Source organism: Myotis davidii, unplaced genomic scaffold (assembly GCF_000327345.1).
Source record: "Myotis davidii unplaced genomic scaffold, ASM32734v1 scaffold313, whole genome shotgun sequence".
Lineage (NCBI taxonomy): Eukaryota > Metazoa > Chordata > Mammalia > Chiroptera > Vespertilionidae > Myotis > Myotis davidii.
In genome coordinates this window covers 1,600,605-1,613,867 of record NW_006286275.1, presented here as the reverse complement: position 1 = coordinate 1,613,867, position 13,263 = coordinate 1,600,605, and positions in this window count along the sequence as shown.

Below are 13,263 nucleotides of genomic sequence, written 5' to 3'. Positions count from 1 at the left end.
TACATACACATATATATATAATCATCAACATCCCTTAAGTGACAGCATCACCAAAATAGAGCTTCCCATTATTCATTACTCACATTTAATATATAGCATACTAGTGACCTGTTGCATGAAATTGCGCTAGACCTGGGACCCCACCCTCCACCCCCTGTGCCATAGGACTGCCCCGAGTCCTGCCCCGCATGGCCAGCGCACCTTGGAATGTCCTTGAGTCCTGGAGTGCCTCCCGATGCCATGCCCCGCCTCCGGGTCGCACAGAGTGGCCACTGGGCCCTGCCCCCACAGTGCGAATGTGAGGCCATGGAAACCCTGACAGAAACCGCACAAAACGGCCGCCAGGACCCACACACCCCCACAGGGCAGCAGGAACCCTAGAGAAAGCCGCATGGAGTGGCTGCCAGCCCCGCCTCTGCCCTCCACTGCGTGCACAGCCATCTTGTGATGGTGTTACACTGTGAGGGTCAATTTGCATATTACCTCTTTATTATATAGGATTATTAACCTTAGGGATACTTTAATATGACTGCTATCCAATTCTATTTATATTTGCTTGTTTAATTCTGTTAACGTTTGTTTACTATCATCTCACAAGCTGTTTATTTACACTTGTGCAGGTTTAAAACTATTCCTGGCTTGATTTAACTTTTTTTTTGGTCACATTGCATCATTTATCTTTTTGTGAGTAATTTTTTAAGTTTGATATTCCTCAAACACAGGCAAGAATAATTAGCATATAAAACACATAACACAGGCTCACTGAAGCTCACAGGCAAGGCTGGCTTTTGAAATATGTCTCTCTGAAATATGTCCACCTTGTTCTAGACAATACATTTAGGCTGCAGGTAGCTGGACTCCCCACAAAGAGAGGGATTCCTGCCTCATTTGATATTTGAACAGGAGTTGTCAAGGGGGCAGATCTTTATCCAACAGAGTTGGAAAATTCTGGGCTTTCCAATTGACTTTTAAATGTTGCTGGCATGAGAAACACTTTATATTTGAACAATGATTCCCTAGGAAGTCTGCATATTGTTATTTCTATCAGCTAAGGGCCTCGAAGGCCACCCTGTTATGCCACCGTTTTCTAGATCTCTTGAGAAAGCCATGCTTGGGTCATCCAGTGGTTAAACTGAGTTCAGTCAGTAATGGTTGCCACCTGGGAAAACTGGAAACCCTAGTCCTGCAGAACTTAAAAAATCCCAATATTAGTGTGACTAAGTGTTTTCCATGCTAATGTGCAATATGCACTTATAACAAAAATAGTTTTTATAGCTATAGCTAAATCAATCATTTTACTTTTATCATGTAGAAGTACTGATTATTAATAACACAATGGAAAATTCAAGTAGGATCCTATAAAGGTTAGGATCTATAGTCTATCCAAATCTATACAATCTTATATAATAAAAGCCTAATATGCAAATCAACCAAACAGCTGAACAATCGGTGGAATAGAATAACCAGTCGCTATGATGCACACTGACCACTAGGGGGCAGACGCTCAACACAGGAGCTGCCCCCAGCCTGTAAGCCCCAGGCAGATAATTGGCCCTGATTGCTGGCCAGACCTAGGCACCCCGGCCTCTACTTACATATAATAGTAATTTAGTAATTTTAGTGATTATATATATATATAATCACTAAATAGTACTTCTCACGTCCAAGGCTGATATAAGACACTTGTAATAAGACAATTAGGTGAAAGTTAATTGCATCTACATTCCAACTTGGCTTTTTGTTCTTTTCCATTATTATAAACTCTTGATCTTTGAAAGAAACATGATTTTTCATAAGGAATAATGTATCTGAGCTCCTTGGTAAGAAAGTTCAAGATGTGTTCAAGGAGGAAAACAATGTAAGTTAGGAAGGTAGATTAGGTATAAATGATAAAGAATCTGGAATGCCGGGACAAGGAATTCAAGTGTACTGTTTAGGCTAAGAATTTGAGCACAATAAGTATATTTTTATTTTATAAAACAAATTTATAAAATGAATTTTTTCTAGAAAACATTGAAGACTAAAAAGTAAGCAGAATAAATTTTAACAAATCAGACATTTTAAAAAGCAATATATTAGTTTGTTTCTCTTTACTCTTTTCTATAAATGAATTTTTAAGCCTGATTGGGATTGTATGGGTTTTTAAACAATTGGGATTAGTTATTGATCATTGAAAAGGTAAAGCATTATCAAGGTTTAAATTTTTTAAAAAGTACAAAAGGGTATACACTAAAAAGTTCCCTCTTAGCTCTATACTCCGGCACCCAGTTCTGTCCCCCAAAGTAATTGGTATTATCATTTTATGCCCCCTCCCAGGATAATCAAGAGCAAATGCATCCCTAGCCGGTTTGGCTCAATAGATAGAGTGTTGGCCTACAGATTAAAGGGTCCCAGGTATTGATTCTGGCCAAGGGCACATGCCCAGGTTCTGGGCTCAATCCCCAGTAGGACATGTGCAGGAAGCAGTCAATCAATGATTCTCTCATTATTGATGTTTCTATCTCTCTCTCCCTCTCCTTTCCTCTCTGAAATCAATAAAAAAAATATTTTTTAAAAAAGAGCAAATGCACACACCAACACACACCCACAAACACATGGCTAGCATATTTTTCACTTTTTTGGTACCATATCTTTTTCAACTAACATTGTATCTTAGAGGTCATTCCATATCAGTATATGGAGTACTTTTTCATTTATCTAATGTTCATAAAGAATTTCATTACAGAAATGTTTTGTACTCATATAAGCTATACCCCGTTGATAGACTATATGTATAGACTAGAAAAAGGCTGTCTATTGCTGCAGTAACAACAAAAATATTTCAGTCTCAGCCGCTTAAATAGCAAGAGAATTTAACTCATGCTTCTCGACCATTGTTTATCTTGGTACCTTACTGTATATTCCTTAAAGGATTGAGTTGAAAGCCTTCACCATTTAAATATGAATAAATGAAAAATTAAAGTTAAGTTTTTGTATATCTTTGCTGGTTTTCTGTCCACTAGTTCTCTCTTACTAAGAGAGGAATGTTGATGTCTTCAACTAGAGATTAAAATCTCTAATTCTCCTTTTAGTTCTGTCAATTGTTGCTTTATGTCAAACTCTCTTGTTATCTGCTTGTGTTGTCTTGTCCATAGCTTTCTATTGCTGCATAACACATTACCAAATGTAGTGACTTAAATCAACTTTCACGTATTACCCCTTAGTCCCGTAGGTTAGGAGTCCAGGAGGGTCTACTTTGTTCAAAAGAGAAGAGCTGCAATAGAAAACTCACTACAACTTAAGTGATCTTTGAATTCTTTTGCATTTCCTCTACCCACCCGTTGCTATCTACTTTTCACGGTCCTCAAAGTGTGTCCATTTCAACCTATCCAGCTTTTATACCGGTATTCAGTGAGAGAAACAAGGTGGTATGTGTTCATTCCCATCTTATCCCGAACAAGATCCCCCAACTTAGAGTTTTTAAACATAAGCAATAGAAGCTGACTCTGGCTGATAAAGTATAAAAATGGTTTTGTTTTTCTAGAAGTTATTGCATAACTTACAGGATTGATGGTAATACTGAAGATCCAGGCTAGCAGCCATGCTTCAGGAGCATTGCTCATCATCTGGTCCCAGGAGAACCTGTCTGACCAGGGGACAGCCGCCTAGCCACAGGAGTTGGCACTGCGCGGAAGCTGAGATTCTCCACTGCTTCTGCTGCTGTCGGTGGGGAGTCAGTCTGCAAAGCCAGGACTCACACCAGTGTTCACACCTTGTTGCTCAAGTCACTCATTCCTAAACTCAAGTCTCTCATAGGTGAATCTAATTTGTGAACTTTGTAGGATGCCGCTATGTGCAAATTAAGTCAGATGCCTGCCATGTTAACGCTGAGAGGTATAGAAGTGAGTTTTATGGGTTCTGCCTCATGAGGAAAATCCCCTAAGCATAGCTAAGGGATCAAATGGTTCTGGGCTACCAGGAAATGTGACAGATGCCTATTGCATTTAGCAGACACTGTATATTACAAAAGAAACTTTGCTCCTTTATTTATCAACAATGTGTAATCCACTGTGCTAGTAAAAATAATATTTGTTTTATAACCTAGGTTTCATGAAATTAACTGGTATTTTAAGTGCATTGAAGATTGGTACGTGAGGGAGACATTAAATATAAGTGCCGATGCCTATTTTGCACATAGAATTCATAATGACATAGGTTTCCTTTTTAGAATTATAAACAAACAAATAACCACAACAAAACACAAGCTGGATTCTCACCCTCTGAAGTGTTTGTCTTAACATGTGGTAGTTAAGAACACAGACTCTGAAGAGAAAAAGCCTGCATTGTACTTGTTTAATAGCTGGGTAACCTTGGGCAGCTGACTCAGCTTCTCTGTACTTTATCTCTATAAAATGGGTAAGAATAGCAGTTCCAAGCGCATAGAATTACTGAGAGGGTTGAGCAAGGTAAATGTAGAGACTAATATGGAATAAACGCTCAATACCTTTTAGGTATGTTTAGTTTTATTAATGCCTTTTTTCTTTAATATGTTAGTAAAATGTATTCATTCTAAGGAACTCAAAAGTATCTTCAATGTTGAGTAAAATGAATACTGACTGTTTACAACTAGTGAATATTTTCTGACTCATGATGCATTCTTGGTAGTGATTAGAGAATCAGACAACTTCTAAAAGTTAAATATGTTCACCTTCTTGTATGTAGTGGTCTTAGCAGCTAACGAATCTGGAATATCTCTACTGGAAACCCACTTAGGCTTATCTTCAAACACAAGTCGCAGGGCTCTTCAAAGTTAAGAAGGTGGGGCAAAGGTCAATGGAAACTCAGCTCAGGATTTTTATAACCCAGTCTGTGTGAGCACAAGATGTGCACAAGTCCAAACTTTTGAAAAAAAAATTGTGAATGTTTCTTGGCTTCTGTGTGTCATGTTATAAAAGAGACCCAATTGCAACGTCTCTCGGTACTCTTCTCCGCCTCTGCTTAACGGGTGTTCCATGCAGTTCTGGCAAACGATGTTTCCAAAAGTTTTGAAATATTTAACTGGTGCAGCGTTCTAAACTGGCTGCTACCCATGCAGTAGGATTTGTTTCCTCTTCGTATAAATCAAACATTTAAGATGATAGCTCAGAGAAAATAATTTGAGTTTTATTGCTTTGGAAAGAGTATCTGTGTGAGTCCTTCATGCTCCATTAGTTAGAAAATATTAAAGTGAAATGAATGAGTCCTGCTATGAATCTATGATCATTTGTGGCCTGGTCTCCATAATAAAAAAATAAAAACTCTAATCTTTACAAGGCTTTAACATGTAATACTAGATGTAATAACATATAGTTTTTTGTTTTTTTCTTTCACGTGGCAAGAAGTGAAAAAAGAAAATGTAACTGCTTTTGCTTAAGGTCTTAGGAAAAGTACCTACCCTGACTAACCCAGAAACTTCACAAAGTAGAACAGTTGATTTCTGATACTTTGAGTGGGTAACAATGTGGTTTTCCATGAAGAGGGTTAACTTCTTCCCGAGTACCCTGTGGGTTAATTCTTGAAATGGGATCCTATTTCTGGCATATTGTACAGTTCCAGTTAATGCTGTTTTTAGGCCCTATTTGTAAAAATTATTTGCATGGCTAGGTCATGTTGGTTCCATTACTTTTTAGCATCCCGCTGGGACTGCGGAGTCTCAGAGTGATTCGGGGGAAAGCTTGTGAGCATAAAAGTTATGAGCACAGGGATTCCTCCCCTCTGCCTCTCTCTGTTTCTTCCTCCAGTCTCAGAAGCTTAGGTTCTAATCAAGGGAGCAGTAGCTTCTTGTCTGGTAATTATGAAGCCACAGGCGGCCCTTCCTGTAGGTTTCAAGTGTGTCACTAAAAAGGTACCAGTTTGTCCAACTTCAAAATAAGTCTATTATATTATTTTGTCTTTCTAATAAAATATATCTTAGAGCCCAATAAAATAAGCACATCGATCCATCGTTCCATCTATTTACCTTGATAAATTTTAGAATAGGCTACAATGAGGATTTTTTAAAATATATTTTTTATTGTTGGTAGTGTTACAGATATCTCCCAACATTCCCTCCCTCCCTCTCACCCCCCGCCTTTATCCCCCTCCAACTAGGATTTTTAACAATGAATTAAATAATTGATTCATGTAACTAGTTCAATGAACATGGAGATGGGTTTTTTTTGCACCACAGGCTAGATTTGAGACAGATGACTTTTCAGTAATGTTTTAATTCCAGTTAAAAGCCCGAGAGAATTTCCAAACAAGAATAAAAGGGAAGGTTTGGAGCTGTCCTTGGATGAGGAAGCAACTTCTACAGCTGCAGCATAGCCGCCTGGGGGAGGGAGGCCGATTCTGTGCTAGCGAAATGATCAAGAGAGGGGGCACCAGTTGTTTCAGCATTGGAATTTCCTCCTAAATCTTATATTCCCCAGTCAACTATAATCTGACTTACATTTCCCTGTCTAAAACATAAAGGGTCAGTCTAGTTAAGAAAATGCGTGTCCTTAAAAATTATGTGGTGGATGCTCTGATGAAGGAAAACTTATAAATACCCTGGCTGGTATGGCTCAGTTGGTTGGAGCATCGTCTGTACACCAAAAGGTAGGGCTTTTGATTCCCGGTCTGAGCACATACCGAGATTGTGTTCAATCACTGGTTGGGTCATGTACAGAAGGCAACCAGTCTATGTTTCTCTCTCACATTGATCTTTCTCTCAAATCATTATCTTTTTAAAGGAAACTTAAAAATGACACAATAGAGGCGTGTATTCTACTTCACACTCGTATCCTTACTTGGAATAAATCATACTACCTAAGTTGATTATCCACCATGCTTGCCGGGACCAATTCCAGCATGTCATAATTTCAGGAGTTTCATCAAAAGGTTGATGAGATTGGGGACCCAACAAGGTTGAATCACACATGTAGTCACCTGTATCTGGGGATGGCTAAAGGCATTTTCCCAAACCTGAATAGGATACATTAAATTGATTGCTGCTGCCAGTCAGCTAAAAGGCATCTTAATCTGCATGTTATTGCCTCCTACTGGCCAAACACCTGAACAGCCGTAGGCTAATTCCCCCATTCTGACAATGGACTCTGTACCAAACCCTGACCCTTTGATGTGTATATCTCTGCCTCACCTCAGGACAAACTGTGTTAATAAAAAGCATGGGGTCCTAGGGACAGAGAGAACCTAAGACCTTAGACCTAAGATCTTAGAACATAGCTCCTTTAACTAAGATCCTCTGACCCCCATATGCCTTTCAAAATTGTCTTTCGTCTCCAGACTCTTTATTAGTCCCTGGACTCTTTAATCTATGCACAGCCCCTTCTCCAGATTCCTGAACCCTTCTTGATGCTGGGACAAGAACCCCAGCACATTTTACTTAAGAAGATTCTCTTAAGTAAATTCTCTTCAAATTTTATTTAAGAAGATTCTTGTCTGCTTCCAAAAATCAAACTAAAAGCAGAAAAAAGATTGCCCATGAAGCCAAAATTAAGAATTTATTGTGTGATTGGGATACATGTCTAGCTTCTTAACATAAACACTTAAAAATATGTAGGGGCCACCAATGATTCTCATTTTATTATAGTCACATTTTTGTATAATCCCTTCTCCTTGAGTATGGTTTGAACCTGTTAACTCACTTCTAAATAATTGTAGATGATAGAAATGATAGGGTGTCACTTCTAAGTTTAGTTCCTAACAAGACCATGGCATTTTCTTGGTCACTCTTGCTGTCTCTCTCCACCTCTGATTACTGGCTCTAAGAGAGGGCAGCTGCCATGGAATGAGGTGGTTCCATGTTTGTAGATGAGAGGCCATGTGACAAAGGACCCAGGGGTGCCAGCAGCTATGTGAGTGAGCGTGGAAGTGGATCCTTGCCTAGCTGGCATGGCTCAGTGGTTGAGCATGAACTGATGAATGGGGAAGTCACAGTTTGAATCACAGTCAAGGTCACATGCCTGGGTTGTGGGCTCAATCCCCAATGGGGGGCGTGCAGGAGGCAGCCAATGGATGATTCTCTCTCATCATTGATGCTTCTATCTCTCCCTTCCTCTCTGAAATCAATTAAAAAATATATTTTAAAAAATAAGTGGATTATTTAGCCCTAATAAAGTTTTGAGATTACCAGCTAACAATTTGAATGTACCTCCCAACAGACCTTGAACCAGAGACATTTAGCTAAGTCTCATCCAGATTCCTGCCCCACACAAATTGTTAAAATAAATGTTTTGTTATTTTAAGGCCCCAATGTTTGTGACAATTTTTTCTATGGCAATAGATAGCAAAATCAAAATACTCAAGTCCATTGTTTGAAAATAGAACATTTTGCTTTATAGACAGAGTTTAAATAGTGTATTCACTAATGCATACATATGTACTGTGCACTACATTAATAATTTATATAACATGTAATTGTATTACTATACTATACATTACATATTATTTCTTTATCTCTGTATATATTTGAAAAATACGCTTCTCTTTCAACTCTTCTCCAGTGCCCTTTTCCAAATGGAACCACTGTTCCTGTTTCACGTATCTTTCTAGAGATAGTCAATATGTTATAAGTAGGCATGGCTCTATATCTTTAAAAAATACATGGAAGCCATCTATATAACTATTATACATGTTGCTTTTTAACTTACTGGTCTGTTTTATAATCAAGTTATCAGGTACCTTCATGTTTTAAATGGCTGCCTGCCACAACTTGTTCATCAGTTTCTCAGCTGATGAATATTTGATTTATGGTATTTTGCCATAAAGGAGAATGCAAAAAGGAATATCTTTTATCTGCGCTTATAGGAATACTTTTTCAAAAAAAAATGGAATTGTTGTATCCAAGGATATTTTTGAATTGATAGATTTTGCCGGTTTTCCTCTACAAACTTTGTTCTAATTTACAGTGTAAGCAGTGTTCACTTCCCCACACTTTTTTTTGACATGGTTCTCAAACTTTTATATCTTTTTTTTTTAAAAATCATTATTGTTGAAAGTATTACATATTCCCCCCATTGACCCCTTCTAGCCCGCCCCCGCCCCCCACCTCAGGCCTTCACCACCCTATTGTCTGTGGCCATGGGTGATGCATATGCATACAAGTTCTTTGATTGATCTCTTCCCACCCCCACTCCCCACCCCCAACCTTTCCTTTGAGTTCCACAGTCTGTTCCATGCCTCTATGTCTCTGGATCTATTTTGTTCATCAGTTTATTTTGTTCATTAGATTCCACATATGAGTGAGATCATGTGATACTTTTCTTTCTCTGGCTTATTTTGCTTAGCATAATACTATATCTTTTTCAATCTCAAATTCTAAATAAATAAATGGCTCCTTTTGGCCTTAATGTTCCTTAGGTATAATGTTAATTAGAAGTAGAATTGACCATTTCCCAAAATATTTAAAATCCTTACTATTTCTTTTCCTAGGAACTGTATATTCATACTCCTTGCCAATTTTTTTAAATTGGATCACTGTGAATTTCACTGTGATTTATAAAAGCATTTTATATATGAGGAAATTAGCTTCTCTCTATAAAACAGGGTGTACCAAAAATATAAATACACTTTAACAGCTGATAGCTCAATTTTGAAAATGAAATGTGTTTTAATGAACACTGCCTTTATCATTACTCAAAGTGTATGTATACATTTGGGGGGAACACCTTATGTATGTTCAAAAATGTTGCCCCTGTTAGTCATGTGTTTTTATATTTTATAGACTATTGAGGAAACTGAATCAGTCATCAAAAATTGGTTGATGGAAGTTAAGCTGAGCTTAGATCACTAAGAATTTATGAAGCGCCACCTATAGGGTATCGGCGAAAGGAGTGTACCCATGAGTAAGGATGGTTTGCTCTCCTTTGGTAATATCACCCAGCGAAGGCTTAGGAAAGACTGCATGCAAGGGCTGCAGTTAGTGTTACTCTTAAAGAACAGCCACAACCATAACAAAGGCAAAAATGGTCAGTGAATAAAGAGAGGAAAGGAAGGCAACTGAGAACATGGATAAATTAAAAAAATAGGGGGAGGAGAGCAAAGTGAAAGTGCATTAAGTATACCTGTTTTATCCCTGACTTTCTGACACCATGGACAGAGTCCTGAACTGCTTGTTAATTATGTAACTAAACTTACATGACTACGTACTAAATAGTAAATACTTGTTAGTCCTCCAGGGCTGTTAGGTGCTTCAATAGGAATTCAATTCACTAACCAGTTGTTCAATAATTGACTCCTTCTGGAAAAGGTCTAGTGCAGCCGTGGGCAAACTATGGCCCGTCGGCCGGATCCAGCCCGTTTGAAATGAATAAAACTAAAAAAAAAAAGACCATACCCTTTTATGTAATGATGTTTACTTTGAATTTATATTAGTTCACACAAACACTCCATCCATGCTTTTGTTCCGGCCCTCCGGTCCAGTTTAAGAACCCATTGTGGCCCTCGAGTCAAAAAGTTTGCCCACCCCTGGAGTGGAACCTAGCCTGGATGAATTTATTTTGAATGAATAACGGAAGTAGAATTTGGAAGTAGGATTACACCTCTGTGACATCGGACACCATTAAACCCTTGAAAACAGTGAATTCAATGAAATACTAATTCTGCCGCCCTCTGGCATGTGGTCAGAGAGTGGTATTTCCAAAATGTAACGGAAGTTTGGTAACTATTTGATCTTGCAGCTACGTTATAAACTGCCACTTCTAGGGGGAAATGCTTTGGTAACTTTATGTTTGGAGGATATTTAGGGTAATTTAGCTCTCTCAACTATACTGAGGACAGACTTACTTAGTGCCCTATATAGCATATAATAAAAGGCTTATATGCAAATCAACCAAATGACTGAACGACCGGTCGCTATGATGCACACTGACCACCAGAGGACAGACGCTCAATGCAGGAGCTGCCCCCTGGTGGTCACTACGCTCCCAAAGGGGGAGCACTACTCAGCCAGAAGCCAGGCTAATGGCTGGTAAGCGCAGCGGCAATGGCAGGAGCCTCTCCTGCCTCCAGAACAGTGCTAAGGACCCCTTGGGGGATGTCCACCTGCCAGCTTAGGCATCCCCCAAGGAATCCCGGACTGTGAGAGGGCGCAGGCTGGGCTGAGGGACCCCCCTCGCCTGCACACCCCCCCCAGTGCACGAATGTCATGTACCAGGCCTCTAGTATAGCATAAATGAAGAATGAAGATAACATGTCTGTGGAACTTCAGAAAAATTCACTGTTCAACAAAGAAATCAATATCTTAGAAAATGTGAAAAATTTAAATGTGCCCTAACTGGTTTGGCTCAGTGGATAGAGCATCGGCATGCAGACTGAAGGGTCCCAGGTTTGATTCCAGTCAAGGGCATGTACCTTGGTTGTGGCAGCTGATCGATGTTTCTCTCTCCTCAATGTTTCTAACTCTCTATCGCTCTCCCTTCCTCTCTGTAAAAAATCAATAAAATATATATTTAAAAAAAATAAAAATAAATAAATGTATAAGTAAACCAGTCAACAAAACACTATACTTCATGTATATCCTTTTAAAGAGACTATGATAGGTATCTGAGTGGCCTGGAAAATTCACCTACTTCTAATTACATTTCCTTCTCCCTTCAGTTACTTGACAACTGCCAATTAAGCAATTACACAAGTTATTTTCTTTAGCATTCATTTGACATCTATGACATATGTTTCTGATTCTGTATCTGCAGAGTGAATTGCTCCCTCAGAATGAGAGAGAGAGAGAGAGAGAGAGAGAGAGAGAGAGAGAGAGAGAGAAAGAGAAACAGACATTTTTTTTAGAGAAACAGACAGATAGACACTGACTTTTAGGGACCTTGGCATATAATTCTATTGTTATTCATTTAACAAATAAGTCATTAGCTCTTCCCTGCCCTACTTTCTTTTTTTAAAAATATATTTTATTTATTTTTTTACAGAGAGGAAGTGAGAGGGATAGAGAGTTAGAAACATCGATGAGAGAGAAACATCGGTCAGCTGCCTCCTGCTCACTCCCCATTGGGTATGTGCCTGCAACTAAGGTACATGCCCTTGACTGGAATTGAACCTGGGACCTCTATCCACTGAGCCAAACTGGTCAGGGCTTCCCTGCCCTACTTTCTATTTTTCCCTCCATTCTCTCTCAAGAAATTTCATTTCCATCAACTCGGTTACATAAAGCAGAAACCTAGAAATAATCCTTGACATCTCTGTCTCACCACCCATTTTTGAATTTGTGATATATCTTTCGAATATCCTTTGCATTTGTCCACTTCATTTCCCCTGGAATCACTAAAAATCAAGTTATCATTAACTTCTGCCTTTCTGCTCTTCTATTCTATGCATGCACATGCATGTACACACACAGGCAATGGGATTTCTATCACATTTTTTATCCATTCATCTATTTGTGGACACAGGTTGTTTCCATATCTTGTCTATTGTAAGTAATTTTGAAATGAATATCATAATGCAAATATCTCCTCAAAATTCTGATTTCCTTTCCTTTGTATGAATAACCGGAGGTGGGATTGCTGGATCATATAGTTCTATTTTTTGAGGAAAATTCATGGATACACCAATTTACATTCCAACTAGCAATGTACAAGTGTTTTCTTCTCTACATTCTTAAAATATTTGTTATCTTTTGCATTTTGGGGGGGAGTAATAGTCATTCTAATAGGTGAGAGATGAAATCTCATTGTGGTTTTGATTTGCATTTCTTTGATCATTAGTCATGCTGTGCATCTAATTATATACCTGTTGGCCATTTGCTTGTTTGTTTGTTTTCCTTTTTTTTTTTTTAGAGATGTTTATTCAAGTAGTTTGTCCAGTTTTAATCAGGTTATTTTTTGTTGTTTGTTTTGCTGTTAAGTTGTTTAATTTCCCTGTATATGGATATTAACCTCTTCTTAGGCATATGACTTACAATTATTTTCTCCCATTCCATTGGTTGTCCCTTAACCCTGTTGATTGTTTGCTTTGCTCTGCAGAAGCTTATTCCTTATTCGTTTTGATGCAATCCCACTTATCTATTTTTTCTTTTGTTGCCTGGGAGTAGGAATTCTTTAGGAGGTCACCTTTCCCTAAGGGGCACTTCGGAGTACACACTGGGGAGAGTCACTCTGCTCTAGGTTCCCTTCAGCCTCATCCCAGGTTCCTATTAGTTGTAGCTCAGTGGCTCTGCCTGTGAGAGAGATGAGGCACAGAGCACCTTCTTAGGAGGACCGTCAATGAAGTTTATGCAATTTTGTTGTTCATCTTTTCCAACTTAACTTTTTC